The sequence below is a fragment of the Schistocerca gregaria genome, chromosome 1, assembly GCF_023897955.1.
Source record: "Schistocerca gregaria isolate iqSchGreg1 chromosome 1, iqSchGreg1.2, whole genome shotgun sequence".
Lineage (NCBI taxonomy): Eukaryota > Metazoa > Arthropoda > Insecta > Orthoptera > Acrididae > Schistocerca > Schistocerca gregaria.
The window spans coordinates 134,824,203-134,837,953 of NC_064920.1; the positions used below are offsets into that span (position 1 = coordinate 134,824,203).

At 46.5% G+C, this 13,751-nt stretch overlaps 23 non-coding genes across 23 annotated transcripts; all 23 read left to right on the plus strand.

The window, feature by feature from the left end:
* The first annotated feature begins 63 nt into the window (after window positions 1-63).
* Window positions 64-136, plus strand: Trnar-ccu (transfer RNA arginine (anticodon CCU)). The gene has a single exon. It is a non-coding gene; the product is annotated as a tRNA-Arg (tRNA).
* A 502-nt stretch (window positions 137-638) lies between these two features.
* On the plus strand, window positions 639-711 carry Trnar-ccu (transfer RNA arginine (anticodon CCU)). Its single transcript has one exon. It is a non-coding gene; the product is annotated as a tRNA-Arg (tRNA).
* Window positions 712-1,213: 502 nt separating this feature from the next.
* Window positions 1,214-1,286, plus strand: Trnar-ccu (transfer RNA arginine (anticodon CCU)). The gene has a single exon. It is a non-coding gene; the product is annotated as a tRNA-Arg (tRNA).
* A 502-nt stretch (window positions 1,287-1,788) lies between these two features.
* Window positions 1,789-1,861, plus strand: Trnar-ccu (transfer RNA arginine (anticodon CCU)). The gene has a single exon. It is a non-coding gene; the product is annotated as a tRNA-Arg (tRNA).
* A 502-nt stretch (window positions 1,862-2,363) lies between these two features.
* Trnar-ccu (transfer RNA arginine (anticodon CCU)) lies at window positions 2,364-2,436 on the plus strand. The gene has a single exon. It is a non-coding gene; the product is annotated as a tRNA-Arg (tRNA).
* Window positions 2,437-2,938: 502 nt separating this feature from the next.
* Window positions 2,939-3,011, plus strand: Trnar-ccu (transfer RNA arginine (anticodon CCU)). The gene has a single exon. It is a non-coding gene; the product is annotated as a tRNA-Arg (tRNA).
* Window positions 3,012-3,513: 502 nt separating this feature from the next.
* Trnar-ccu (transfer RNA arginine (anticodon CCU)) lies at window positions 3,514-3,586 on the plus strand. The gene has a single exon. It is a non-coding gene; the product is annotated as a tRNA-Arg (tRNA).
* A 502-nt stretch (window positions 3,587-4,088) lies between these two features.
* On the plus strand, window positions 4,089-4,161 carry Trnar-ccu (transfer RNA arginine (anticodon CCU)). Its single transcript has one exon. It is a non-coding gene; the product is annotated as a tRNA-Arg (tRNA).
* Window positions 4,162-5,238: 1,077 nt separating this feature from the next.
* Window positions 5,239-5,311, plus strand: Trnar-ccu (transfer RNA arginine (anticodon CCU)). The gene has a single exon. It is a non-coding gene; the product is annotated as a tRNA-Arg (tRNA).
* Window positions 5,312-5,813: 502 nt separating this feature from the next.
* Window positions 5,814-5,886, plus strand: Trnar-ccu (transfer RNA arginine (anticodon CCU)). The gene has a single exon. It is a non-coding gene; the product is annotated as a tRNA-Arg (tRNA).
* A 502-nt stretch (window positions 5,887-6,388) lies between these two features.
* Window positions 6,389-6,461, plus strand: Trnar-ccu (transfer RNA arginine (anticodon CCU)). Its single transcript has one exon. It is a non-coding gene; the product is annotated as a tRNA-Arg (tRNA).
* A 502-nt stretch (window positions 6,462-6,963) lies between these two features.
* Trnar-ccu (transfer RNA arginine (anticodon CCU)) lies at window positions 6,964-7,036 on the plus strand. The gene has a single exon. It is a non-coding gene; the product is annotated as a tRNA-Arg (tRNA).
* A 502-nt stretch (window positions 7,037-7,538) lies between these two features.
* On the plus strand, window positions 7,539-7,611 carry Trnar-ccu (transfer RNA arginine (anticodon CCU)). Its single transcript has one exon. It is a non-coding gene; the product is annotated as a tRNA-Arg (tRNA).
* A 502-nt stretch (window positions 7,612-8,113) lies between these two features.
* Trnar-ccu (transfer RNA arginine (anticodon CCU)) lies at window positions 8,114-8,186 on the plus strand. Its single transcript has one exon. It is a non-coding gene; the product is annotated as a tRNA-Arg (tRNA).
* A 502-nt stretch (window positions 8,187-8,688) lies between these two features.
* Trnar-ccu (transfer RNA arginine (anticodon CCU)) lies at window positions 8,689-8,761 on the plus strand. Its single transcript has one exon. It is a non-coding gene; the product is annotated as a tRNA-Arg (tRNA).
* Window positions 8,762-9,263: 502 nt separating this feature from the next.
* Trnar-ccg (transfer RNA arginine (anticodon CCG)) lies at window positions 9,264-9,336 on the plus strand. The gene has a single exon. It is a non-coding gene; the product is annotated as a tRNA-Arg (tRNA).
* A 502-nt stretch (window positions 9,337-9,838) lies between these two features.
* Trnar-ccu (transfer RNA arginine (anticodon CCU)) lies at window positions 9,839-9,911 on the plus strand. Its single transcript has one exon. It is a non-coding gene; the product is annotated as a tRNA-Arg (tRNA).
* A 502-nt stretch (window positions 9,912-10,413) lies between these two features.
* On the plus strand, window positions 10,414-10,486 carry Trnar-ccu (transfer RNA arginine (anticodon CCU)). The gene has a single exon. It is a non-coding gene; the product is annotated as a tRNA-Arg (tRNA).
* Window positions 10,487-10,988: 502 nt separating this feature from the next.
* Window positions 10,989-11,061, plus strand: Trnar-ccu (transfer RNA arginine (anticodon CCU)). The gene has a single exon. It is a non-coding gene; the product is annotated as a tRNA-Arg (tRNA).
* Window positions 11,062-11,563: 502 nt separating this feature from the next.
* On the plus strand, window positions 11,564-11,636 carry Trnar-ccu (transfer RNA arginine (anticodon CCU)). The gene has a single exon. It is a non-coding gene; the product is annotated as a tRNA-Arg (tRNA).
* Window positions 11,637-12,138: 502 nt separating this feature from the next.
* Trnar-ccu (transfer RNA arginine (anticodon CCU)) lies at window positions 12,139-12,211 on the plus strand. The gene has a single exon. It is a non-coding gene; the product is annotated as a tRNA-Arg (tRNA).
* Window positions 12,212-12,713: 502 nt separating this feature from the next.
* Window positions 12,714-12,786, plus strand: Trnar-ccg (transfer RNA arginine (anticodon CCG)). The gene has a single exon. It is a non-coding gene; the product is annotated as a tRNA-Arg (tRNA).
* A 502-nt stretch (window positions 12,787-13,288) lies between these two features.
* Window positions 13,289-13,361, plus strand: Trnar-ccu (transfer RNA arginine (anticodon CCU)). Its single transcript has one exon. It is a non-coding gene; the product is annotated as a tRNA-Arg (tRNA).
* The last annotated feature ends 390 nt before the right edge of the window (window positions 13,362-13,751 follow it).

Here is a 13,751-nt window from a genome sequence, read left to right on the forward strand (position 1 = left end):
CAGGAAGGGTAAACTTCGCAAGTGTTCATTTTAGCAAGCACACCGCCAACACCGCTCCAGCCAGCCTCTGTGGCCTAATGGATAAGGCATCGGTCTCCTAAACCGGGGATTGTGGGTTCGAGTCCCACCAGAGGTACACGTTTTACTCACTGGGGCAAAATCTCTCTCACCACGTACAGATGTAATAGTTGAGAAAGTTGGCCTTCCTGAGTGTTTACAGGTATCCCAGATATCACGAAGATATGAAAATATGCACTTACTGACTAGCTGAAACGAAACTACGGCCATTATCAATCGAATTCTTAGCTGCGAAAATGTTTCGAAGCGCGATGGCGCTGCGAAAGGAAACGCTATTTTAAAATTACTTGTTGCTAAACAGTATGACACATATGAATAGTCAGTCAACTGTCTTGTGTGCAGGACTTGGAGTTCAGATACGCTACAGCCTAAGGCGGCAGGTATAAGAATTGCCAGCAGAAAGTAGATGCATGGACTTCGATACATCTGAGTATGTACATGAACACAAGAAAGGCTCATGCGACGTCCTGACTCTCTGCAGACGTAGGGGAGCGCACCAGGAAGGGTAAACTTCGCAAGTGTTCATTTTAGCAAGCACACCGCCAACACCGCTCCAGCCAGCCTCTGTGGCCTAATGGATAAGGCATCGGTCTCCTAAACTGGGGATTGTGGGTTCGAGTCCCACCAGAGGTACACGTTTTACTCACTGGGGCAAAATCTCTCTCTCCACGTACAGATGTAATAGTTGAGAAAGTTGGCCTTCCTGAGTGTTTACAGGTATCCCAGATATCACGAAGATATGAAAATATGCACTTACTGACTAGCTGAAACGAAACTACGGCCATTATCAATCGAATTCTTAGCTGCGAAAATGTTTCGAAGCGCGATGGCGCTGCGAAAGGAAACGCTATTTTAAAATTACTTGTTGCTAAACAGTATGACACATACGAATAGTCAGTCAACTGTCTTGTGTGCAGGACTTGGAGTTCAGATACGCTACAGCCTAAGGCGGCAGGTATAAGAATTGCCAGCAGAAAGTAGGTGCATGGACTTCGATACATCTGAGTATGTACATGAACACAAGAAAGGCTCATGCGACGTCCTGACTCTCTGCAGACGTAGGGGAGCGCACCAGGAAGGGTAAACTTCGCAAGTGTTCATTTTAGCAAGCACACCGCCAACACCGCTCCAGCCAGCCTCTGTGGCCTAATGGATAAGGCATCGGTCTCCTAAACCGGGGATTGTGGGTTCGAGTCCCACCAGAGGTACACGTTTTACTCACTGGGGCAAAATCTCTCTCACCACGTACAGATGTAATAGTTGAGAAAGTTGGCCTTCCTGATTGTTTACAGGTATCCCAGATATCACGAAGATATGAAAATATGCACTTACTGACTAGCTGAAACGAAACTACGGCCATTATCAATCGAATTCTTAGCTGCGAAAATGTTTCGAAGCGCGATGGCGCTGCGAAAGGAAACGCTATTTTAAAATTACTTGTTGCTAAACAGTATGACACATATGAATAGTCAGTCAACTGTCTTGTGTGCAGGACTTGGAGTTCAGATACGCTACAGCCTAAGGCGGCAGGTATAAGAATTGCCAGCAGAAAGTAGGTGCATGGACTTCGATACATCTGAGTATGTACATGAACACAAGAAAGGCTCATGCGACGTCCTGACTCTCTGCAGACGTAGGGGAGCGCACCAGGAAGGGTAAACTTCGCAAGTGTTCATTTTAGCAAGCACACCGCCAACACCGCTCCAGCCAGCCTCTGTGGCCTAATGGATAAGGCATCGGTCTCCTAAACCGGGGATTGTGGGTTCGAGTCCCACCAGAGGTACACGTTTTACTCACTGGGGCAAAATCTCTCTCACCACGTACAGATGTAATAGTTGAGAAAGTTGGCCTTCCTGAGTGTTTACAGGTATCCCAGATATCACGAAGATATGAAAATATGCACTTACTGACTAGCTGAAACGAAACTACGGCCATTATCAATCGAATTCTTAGCTGCGAAAATGTTTCGAAGCGCGATGGCGCTGCGAAAGGAAACGCTATTTTAAAATTACTTGTTGCTAAACAGTATGACACATATGAATAGTCAGTCAACTGTCTTGTGTGCAGGACTTGGAGTTCAGATACGCTACAGCCTAAGGCGGCAGGTATAAGAATTGCCAGCAGAAAGTAGGTGCATGGACTTCGATACATCTGAGTATGTACATGAACACAAGAAAGGCTCATGCGACGTCCTGACTCTCTGCAGACGTAGGGGAGCGCACCAGGAAGGGTAAACTTCGCAAGTGTTCATTTTAGCAAGCACACCGCCAACACCGCTCCAGCCAGCCTCTGTGGCCTAATGGATAAGGCATCGGTCTCCTAAACCGGGGATTGTGGGTTCGAGTCCCACCAGAGGTACACGTTTTACTCACTGGGGCAAAATCTCTCTCACCACGTACAGATGTAATAGTTGAGAAAGTTGGCCTTCCTGAGTGTTTACAGGTATCCCAGATATCACGAAGATATGAAAATATGCACTTACTGACTAGCTGAAACGAAACTACGGCCATTATCAATCGAATTCTTAGCTGCGAAAATGTTTCGAAGCGCGATGGCGCTGCGAAAGGAAACGCTATTTTAAAATTACTTGTTGCTAAACAGTATGACACATATGAATAGTCAGTCAACTGTCTTGTGTGCAGGACTTGGAGTTCAGATACGCTACAGCCTAAGGCGGCAGGTATAAGAATTGCCAGCAGAAAGTAGGTGCATGGACTTCGATACATCTGAGTATGTACATGAACACAAGAAAGGCTCATGCGACGTCCTGACTCTCTGCAGACGTAGGGGAGCGCACCAGGAAGGGTAAACTTCGCAAGTGTTCATTTTAGCAAGCACACCGCCAACACCGCTCCAGCCAGCCTCTGTGGCCTAATGGATAAGGCATCGGTCTCCTAAACCGGGGATTGTGGGTTCGAGTCCCACCAGAGGTACACGTTTTACTCACTGGGGCAAAATCTCTCTCACCACGTACAGATGTAATAGTTGAGAAAGTTGGCCTTCCTGAGTGTTTACAGGTATCCCAGATATCACGAAGATATGAAAATATGCACTTACTGACTAGCTGAAACGAAACTACGGCCATTATCAATCGAATTCTTAGCTGCGAAAATGTTTCGAAGCGCGATGGCGCTGCGAAAGGAAACGCTATTTTAAAATTACTTGTTGCTAAACAGTATGACACATATGAATAGTCAGTCAACTGTCTTGTGTGCAGGACTTGGAGTTCAGATACGCTACAGCCTAAGGCGGCAGGTATAAGAATTGCCAGCAGAAAGTAGGTGCATGGACTTCGATACATCTGAGTATGTACATGAACACAAGAAAGGCTCATGCGACGTCCTGACTCTCTGCAGACGTAGGGGAGCGCACCAGGAAGGGTAAACTTCGCAAGTGTTCATTTTAGCAAGCACACCGCCAACACCGCTCCAGCCAGCCTCTGTGGCCTAATGGATAAGGCATCGGTCTCCTAAACCGGGGATTGTGGGTTCGAGTCCCACCAGAGGTACACGTTTTACTCACTGGGGCAAAATCTCTCTCACCACGTACAGATGTAATAGTTGAGAAAGTTGGCCTTCCTGAGTGTTTACAGGTATCCCAGATATCACGAAGATATGAAAATATGCACTTACTGACTAGCTGAAACGAAACTACGGCCATTATCAATCGAATTCTTAGCTGCGAAAATGTTTCGAAGCGCGATGGCGCTGCGAAAGGAAACGCTATTTTAAAATTACTTGTTGCTAAACAGTATGACACATATGAATAGTCAGTCAACTGTCTTGTGTGCAGGACTTGGAGTTCAGATACGCTACAGCCTAAGGCGGCAGGTATAAGAATTGCCAGCAGAAAGTAGGTGCATGGACTTCGATACATCTGAGTATGTACATGAACACAAGAAAGGCTCATGCGACGTCCTGACTCTCTGCAGACGTAGGGGAGCGCACCAGGAAGGGTAAACTTCGCAAGTGTTCATTTTAGCAAGCACACCGCCAACACCGCTCCAGCCAGCCTCTGTGGCCTAATGGATAAGGCATCGGTCTCCTAAACCGGGGATTGTGGGTTCGAGTCCCACCAGAGGTACACGTTTTACTCACTGGGGCAAAATCTCTCTCACCACGTACAGATGTAATAGTTGAGAAAGTTGGCCTTCCTGAGTGTTTACAGGTATCCCAGATATCACGAAGATATGAAAATATGCACTTACTGACTAGCTGAAACGAAACTACGGCCATTATCAATCGAATTCTTAGCTGCGAAAATGTTTCGAAGCGCGATGGCGCTGCGAAAGGAAACGCTATTTTAAAATTACTTGTTGCTAAACAGTATGACACATATGAATAGTCAGTCAACTGTCTTGTGTGCAGGACTTGGAGTTCAGATACGCTACAGCCTAAGGCGGCAGGTATAAGAATTGCCAGCAGAAAGTAGGTGCATGGACTTCGATACATCTGAGTATGTACATGAACACAAGAAAGGCTCATGCGACGTCCTGACTCTCTGCAGACGTAGGGGAGCGCACCAGGAAGGGTAAACTTCGCAAGTGTTCATTTTAGCAAGCACACCGCCAACACCGCTCCAGCCAGCCTCTGTGGCCTAATGGATAAGGCATCGGTCTCCTAAATCGGGGATTGTGGGTTCCAGTCCCACCAGAGGTACACGTTTTACTCACTGGGGCAAAATCTCTCTCACCACGTACAGATGTAATAGTTGAGAAAGTTGGCCTTCCTGAGTGTTTACAGGTATCCCAGATATCACGAAGATATGAAAATATGCACTTACTGACTAGCTGAAACGAAACTACGGCCATTATCAATCGAATTCTTAGCTGCGAAAATGTTTCGAAGCGCGATGGCGCTGCGAAAGGAAACGCTATTTTAAAATTACTTGTTGCTAAACAGTATGACACATATGAATAGTCAGTCAACTGTCTTGTGTGCAGGACTTGGAGTTCAGATACGCTACAGCCTAAGGCGGCAGGTATAAGAATTGCCAGCAGAAAGTAGGTGCATGGACTTCGATACATCTGAGTATGTACATGAACACAAGAAAGGCTCATGCGACGTCCTGACTCTCTGCAGACGTAGGGGAGCGCACCAGGAAGGGTAAACTTCGCAAGTGTTCATTTTAGCAAGCACACCGCCAACACCGCTCCAGCCAGCCTCTGTGGCCTAATGGATAAGGCATTGGTCTCCTAAACCGGGGATTGTGGGTTCGAGTCCCACCAGAGGTACACGTTTTACTCACTGGGGCAAAATCTCTCTCACCACGTACAGATGTAATAGTTGAGAAAGTTGGCCTTCCTGAGTGTTTACAGGTATCCCAGATATCACGAAGATATGAAAATATGCACTTACTGACTAGCTGAAACGAAACTACGGCCATTATCAATCGAATTCTTAGCTGCGAAAATGTTTCGAAGCGCGATGGCGCTGCGAAAGGAAACGCTATTTTAAAATTACTTGTTGCTAAACAGTATGACACATATGAATAGTCAGTCAACTGTCTTGTGTGCAGGACTTGGAGTTCAGATACGCTACAGCCTAAGGCGGCAGGTATAAGAATTGCCAGCAGAAAGTAGGTGCATGGACTTCGATACATCTGAGTATGTACATGAACACAAGAAAGGCTCATGCGACGTCCTGACTCTCTGCAGACGTAGGGGAGCGCACCAGGAAGGGTAAACTTCGCAAGTGTTCATTTTAGCAAGCACACCGCCAACACCGCTCCAGCCAGCCTCTGTGGCCTAATGGATAAGGCATCGGTCTCCTAAACCGGGGATTGTGGGTTCGAGTCCCACCAGAGGTACACGTTTTACTCACTGGGGCAAAATCTCTCTCACCACGTACAGATGTAATAGTTGAGAAAGTTGGCCTTCCTGAGTGTTTACAGGTATCCCAGATATCACGAAGATATGAAAATATGCACTTACTGACTAGCTGAAACGAAACTACGGCCATTATCAATCGAATTCTTAGCTGCGAAAATGTTCCGAAGCGCGATGGCGCTGCGAAAGGAAACGCTATTTTAAAATTACTTGTTGCTAAACAGTATGACACATATGAATAGTCAGTCAACTGTCTTGTGTGCAGGACTTGGAGTTCAGATACGCTACAGCCTAAGGCGGCAGGTATAAGAATTGCCAGCAGAAAGTAGGTGCATGGACTTCGATACATCTGAGTATGTACATGAACACAAGAAAGGCTCATGCGACGTCCTGACTCTCTGCAGACGTAGGGGAGCGCACCAGGAAGGGTAAACTTCGCAAGTGTTCATTTTAGCAAGCACACCGCCAACACCGCTCCAGCCAGCCTCTGTGGCCTAATGGATAAGGCATCGGTCTCCTGAACCGGGGATTGTGGGTTCCAGTCCCACCAGAGGTACACGTTTTACTCACTGGGGCAAAATCTCTCTCACCACGTACAGATGTAATAGTTGAGAAAGTTGGCCTTCCTGAGTGTTTACAGGTATCCCAGATATCACGAAGATATGAAAATATGCACTTACTGACTAGCTGAAACGAAACTACGGCCATTATCAATCGAATTCTTAGCTGCGAAAATGTTTCGAAGCGCGATGGCGCTGCGAAAGGAAACGCTATTTTAAAATTACTTGTTGCTAAACAGTATGACACATATGAATAGTCAGTCAACTGTCTTGTGTGCAGGACTTGGAGTTCAGATACGCTACAGCCTAAGGCGGCAGGTATAAGAATTGCCAGCAGAAAGTAGGTGCATGGACTTCGATACATCTGAGTATGTACATGAACACAAGAAAGGCTCATGCGACGTCCTGACTCTCTGCAGACGTAGGGGAGCGCACCAGGAAGGGTAAACTTCGCAAGTGTTCATTTTAGCAAGCACACCGCCAACACCGCTCCAGCCAGCCTCTGTGGCCTAATGGATAAGGCATCGGTCTCCTAAACCGGGGATTGTGGGTTCGAGTCCCACCAGAGGTACACGTTTTACTCACTGGGGCAAAATCTCTCTCACCACGTACAGATGTAATAGTTGAGAAAGTTGGCCTTCCTGAGTGTTTACAGGTATCCCAGATATCACGAAGATATGAAAATATGCACTTACTGACTAGCTGAAACGAAACTACGGCCATTATCAATCGAATTCTTAGCTGCGAAAATGTTTCGAAGCGCGATGGCGCTGCGAAAGGAAACGCTATTTTAAAATTACTTGTTGCTAAACAGTATGACACATATGAATAGTCAGTCAACTGTCTTGTGTGCAGGACTTGGAGTTCAGATACGCTACAGCCTAAGGCGGCAGGTATAAGAATTGCCAGCAGAAAGTAGGTGCATGGACTTCGATACATCTGAGTATGTACATGAACACAAGAAAGGCTCATGCGACGTCCTGACTCTCTGCAGACGTAGGGGAGCGCACCAGGAAGGGTAAACTTCGCAAGTGTTCATTTTAGCAAGCACACCGCCAACACCGCTCCAGCCAGCCTCTGTGGCCTAATGGATAAGGCATCGGTCTCCTAAACCGGGGATTGTGGGTTCCAGTCCCACCAGAGGTACACGTTTTACTCACTGGGGCAAAATCTCTCTCACCACGTACAGATGTAATAGTTGAGAAAGTTGGCCTTCCTGAGTGTTTACAGGTATCCCAGATATCACGAAGATATGAAAATATGCACTTACTGACTAGCTGAAACGAAACTACGGCCATTATCAATCGAATTCTTAGCTGCGAAAATGTTTCGAAGCGCGATGGCGCTGCGAAAGGAAACGCTATTTTAAAATTACTTGTTGCTAAACAGTATGACACATATGAATAGTCAGTCAACTGTCTTGTGTGCAGGACTTGGAGTTCAGATACGCTACAGCCTAAGGCGGCAGGTATAAGAATTGCCAGCAGAAAGTAGGTGCATGGACTTCGATACATCTGAGTATGTACATGAACACAAGAAAGGCTCATGCGACGTCCTGACTCTCTGCAGACGTAGGGGAGCGCACCAGGAAGGGTAAACTTCGCAAGTGTTCATTTTAGCAAGCACACCGCCAACACCGCTCCAGCCAGCCTCTGTGGCCTAATGGATAAGGCATCGGTCTCCTAAACCGGGGATTGTGGGTTCGAGTCCCACCAGAGGTACACGTTTTACTCACTGGGGCAAAATCTCTCTCACCACGTACAGATGTAATAGTTGAGAAAGTTGGCCTTCCTGAGTGTTTACAGGTATCCCAGATATCACGAAGATATGAAAATATGCACTTACTGACTAGCTGAAACGAAACTACGGCCATTATCAATCGAATTCTTAGCTGCGAAAATGTTTCGAAGCGCGATGGCGCTGCGAAAGGAAACGCTATTTTAAAATTACTTGTTGCTAAACAGTATGACACATATGAATAGTCAGTCAACTGTCTTGTGTGCAGGACTTGGAGTTCAGATACGCTACAGCCTAAGGCGGCAGGTATAAGAATTGCCAGCAGAAAGTAGGTGCATGGACTTCGATACATCTGAGTATGTACATGAACACAAGAAAGGCTCATGCGACGTCCTGACTCTCTGCAGACGTAGGGGAGCGCACCAGGAAGGGTAAACTTCGCAAGTGTTCATTTTAGCAAGCACACCGCCAACACCGCTCCAGCCAGCCTCTGTGGCCTAATGGATAAGGCATCGGTCTCCTAAACCGGGGATTGTGGGTTCGAGTCCCACCAGAGGTACACGTTTTACTCACTGGGGCAAAATCTCTCTCACCACGTACAGATGTAATAGTTGAGAAAGTTGGCCTTCCTGAGTGTTTACAGGTATCCCAGATATCACGAAGATATGAAAATATGCACTTACTGACTAGCTGAAACGAAACTACGGCCATTATCAATCGAATTCTTAGCTGCGAAAATGTTTCGAAGCGCGATGGCGCTGCGAAAGGAAACGCTATTTTAAAATTACTTGTTGCTAAACAGTATGACACATATGAATAGTCAGTCAACTGTCTTGTGTGCAGGACTTGGAGTTCAGATACGCTACAGCCTAAGGCGGCAGGTATAAGAATTGCCAGCAGAAAGTAGGTGCATGGACTTCGATACATCTGAGTATGTACATGAACACAAGAAAGGCTCATGCGACGTCCTGACTCTCTGCAGACGTAGGGGAGCGCACCAGGAAGGGTAAACTTCGCAAGTGTTCATTTTAGCAAGCACACCGCCAACACCGCTCCAGCCAGCCTCTGTGGCCTAATGGATAAGGCATCGGTCTCCGAAACCGGGGATTGTGGGTTCGAGTCCCACCAGAGGTACACGTTTTACTCACTGGGGCAAAATCTCTCTCACCACGTACAGATGTAATAGTTGAGAAAGTTGGCCTTCCTGAGTGTTTACAGGTATCCCAGATATCACGAAGATATGAAAATATGCACTTACTGACTAGCTGAAACGAAACTACGGCCATTATCAATCGAATTCTTAGCTGCGAAAATGTTTCGAAGCGCGATGGCGCTGCGAAAGGAAACGCTATTTTAAAATTACTTGTTGCTAAACAGTATGACACATATGAATAGTCAGTCAACTGTCTTGTGTGCAGGACTTGGAGTTCAGATACGCTACAGCCTAAGGCGACAGGTATAAGAATTGCCAGCAGAAAGTAGGTGCATGGACTTCGATACATCTGAGTATGTACATGAACACAAGAAAGGCTCATGCGACGTCCTGACTCTCTGCAGACGTAGGGGAGCGCACCAGGAAGGGTAAACTTCGCAAGTGTTCATTTTAGCAAGCACACCGCCAACACCGCTCCAGCCAGCCTCTGTGGCCTAATGGATAAGGCATCGGTCTCCTAAACCGGGGATTGTGGGTTCGAGTCCCACCAGAGGTACACGTTTTACTCACTGGGGCAAAATCTCTCTCACCACGTACAGATGTAATAGTTGAGAAAGTTGGCCTTCCTGAGTGTTTACAGGTATCCCAGATATCACGAAGATATGAAAATATGCACTTACTGACTAGCTGAAACGAAACTACGGCCATTATCAATCGAATTCTTAGCTGCGAAAATGTTTCGAAGCGCGATGGCGCTGCGAAAGGAAACGCTATTTTAAAATTACTTGTTGCTAAACAGTATGACACATATGAATAGTCAGTCAACTGTCTTGTGTGCAGGACTTGGAGTTCAGATACGCTACAGCCTAAGGCGGCAGGTATAAGAATTGCCAGCAGAAAGTAGGTGCATGGACTTCGATACATCTGAGTATGTACATGAACACAAGAAAGGCTCATGCGACGTCCTGACTCTCTGCAGACGTAGGGGAGCGCACCAGGAAGGGTAAACTTCGCAAGTGTTAATTTTAGCAAGCACACCGCCAACACCGCTCCAGCCAGCCTCTGTGGCCTAATGGATAAGGCATCGGTCTCCTAAACCGGGGATTGTGGGTTCGAGTCCCACCAGAGGTACACGTTTTACTCACTGGGGCAAAATCTCTCTCACCACGTACAGATGTAATAGTTGAGAAAGTTGGCCTTCCTGAGTGTTTACAGGTATCCCAGATATCACGAAGATATGAAAATATGCACTTACTGACTAGCTGAAACGAAACTACGGCCATTATCAATCGAATTCTTAGCTGCGAAAATGTTTCGAAGCGCGATGGCGCTGCGAAAGGAAACGCTATTTTAAAATTACTTGTTGCTAAACAGTATGACACATATGAATAGTCAGTCAACTGTCTTGTGTGCAGGACTTGGAGTTCAGATACGCTACAGCCTAAGGCGGCAGGTATAAGAATTGCCAGCAGAAAGTAGGTGCATGGACTTCGATACATCTGAGTATGTACATGAACACAAGAAAGGCTCATGCGACGTCCTGACTCTCTGCAGACGTAGGGGAGCGCACCAGGAAGGGTAAACTTCGCAAGTGTTCATTTTAGCAAGCACACCGCCAACACCGCTCCAGCCAGCCTCTGTGGCCTAATGGATAAGGCATCGGTCTCCTAAACCGGGGATTGTGGGTTCGAGTCCCACCAGAGGTACACGTTTTACTCACTGGGGCAAAATCTCTCTCACCACGTACAGATGTAATAGTTGAGAAAGTTGGCCTTCCTGAGTGTTTACAGGTATCCCAGATATCACGAAGATATGAAAATATGCACTTACTGACTAGCTGAAACGAAACTACGGCCATTATCAATCGAATTCTTAGCTGCGAAAATGTTTCGAAGCGCGATGGCGCTGCGAAAGGAAACGCTATTTTAAAATTACTTGTTGCTAAACAGTATGACACATATGAATAGTCAGTCAACTGTCTTGTGTGCAGGACTTGGAGTTCAGATACGCTACAGCCTAAGGCGGCAGGTATAAGAATTGCCAGCAGAAAGTAGGTGCATGGACTTCGATACATCTGAGTATGTACATGAACACAAGAAAGGCTCATGCGACGTCCTGACTCTCTGCAGACGTAGGGGAGCGCACCAGGAAGGGTAAACTTCGCAAGTGTTCATTTTAGCAAGCACACCGCCAACACCGCTCCAGCCAGCCTCTGTGGCCTAATGGATAAGGCATCGGTCTCCTAAACCGGGGATTGTGGGTTCGAGTCCCACCAGAGGTACACGTTTTACTCACTGGGGCAAAATCTCTCTCACCACGTACAGATGTAATAGTTGAGAAAGTTGGCCTTCCTGAGTGTTTACAGGTATCCCAGATATCACGAAGATATGAAAATATGCACTTACTGACTAGCTGAAACGAAACTACGGCCATTATCAATCGAATTCTTAGCTGCGAAAATGTTTCGAAGCGCGATGGCGCTGCGAAAGGAAACGCTATTTTAAAATTACTTGTTGCTAAACAGTATGACACATATGAATAGTCAGTCAACTGTCTTGTGTGCAGGACTTGGAGTTCAGATACGCTACAGCCTAAGGCGGCAGGTATAAGAATTGCCAGCAGAAAGTAGGTGCATGGACTTCGATACATCTGAGTATGTACATGAACACAAGAAAGGCTCATGCGACGTCCTGACTCTCTGCAGACGTAGGGGAGCGCACCAGGAAGGGTAAACTTCGCAAGTGTTCATTTTAGCAAGCACACCGCCAACACCGCTCCAGCCAGCCTCTGTGGCCTAATGGATAAGGCATCGGTCTCCTAAACCGGGGATTGTGGGTTCGAGTCCCACCAGAGGTACACGTTTTACTCACTGGGGCAAAATCTCTCTCACCACGTACAGATGTAATAGTTGAGAAAGTTGGCCTTCCTGAGTGTTTACAGGTATCCCAGATATCACGAAGATATGAAAATATGCACTTACTGACTAGCTGAAACGAAACTACGGCCATTATCAATCGAATTCTTAGCTGCGAAAATGTTTCGAAGCGCGATGGCGCTGCGAAAGGAAACGCTATTTTAAAATTACTTGTTGCTAAACAGTATGACACATATGAATAGTCAGTCAACTGTCTTGTGTGCAGGACTTGGAGTTCAGATACGCTACAGCCTAAGGCGGCAGGTATAAGAATTGCCAGCAGAAAGTAGGTGCATGGACTTCGATACATCTGAGTATGTACATGAACACAAGAAAGGCTCATGCGACGTCCTGACTCTCTGCAGACGTAGGGGAGCGCACCAGGAAGGGTAAACTTCGCAAGTGTTCATTTTAGCAAGCACACCGCCAACACCGCTCCAGCCAGCCTCTGTGGCCTAATGGATAAGGCATCGGTCTCCGAAACCGGGGATTGTGGGTTCGAGTCCCACCAGAGGTACACGTTTTACTCACTGGGGCAAAATCTCTCTCACCACGTACAGATGTAATAGTTGAGAAAGTTGGCCTTCCTGAGTGTTTACAGGTATCCCAGATATCACGAAGATATGAAAATATGCACTTACTGACTAGCTGAAACGAAACTACGGCCATTATCAATCGAATTCTTAGCTGCGAAAATGTTTCGAAGCGCGATGGCGCTGCGAAAGGAAACGCTATTTTAAAATTACTTGTTGCTGAACAGTATGACACATATGAATAGTCAGTCAACTGTCTTGTGTGCAGGACTTGGAGTTCAGATACGCTACAGCCTAAGGCGGCAGGTATAAGAATTGCCAGCAGAAAGTAGGTGCATGGACTTCGATACATCTGAGTATGTACATGAACACAAGAAAGGCTCATGCGACGTCCTGACTCTCTGCAGACGTAGGGGAGCGCACCAGGAAGGGTAAACTTCGCAAGATTTCATTTTAGCAAGCACACCGCCAACACCGCTCCAGCCAGCCTCTGTGGCCTAATGGATAAGGCATCGGTCTCCTAAACCGGGGATTGTGGGTTCGAGTCCCACCAGAGGTACACGTTTTACTCACTGGGGCAAAATCTCTCTCACCACGTACAGATGTAATGGTTGAGAAAGTTGGCCTTCCTGAGTGTTTACAGGTATCCCAGATATCACGAAGATATGAAAATATGCACTTACTGACTAGCTGAAACGAAACTACGGCCATTATCAATCGAATTCTTAGCTGCGAAAATGTTTCGAAGCGCGATGGCGCTGCGAAAGGAAACGCTATTTTAAAATTACTTGTTGCTAAACAGTATGACACATATGAATAGTCAGTCAACTGTCTTGTGTGCAGGACTTGGAGTTCAGATACGCTACAGCCTAAGGCGGCAGGTATAAGAATTGCCAGCAGAAAGTAGGTGCATGGACTTCGATACATCTGAGTATGTACATGAACACAA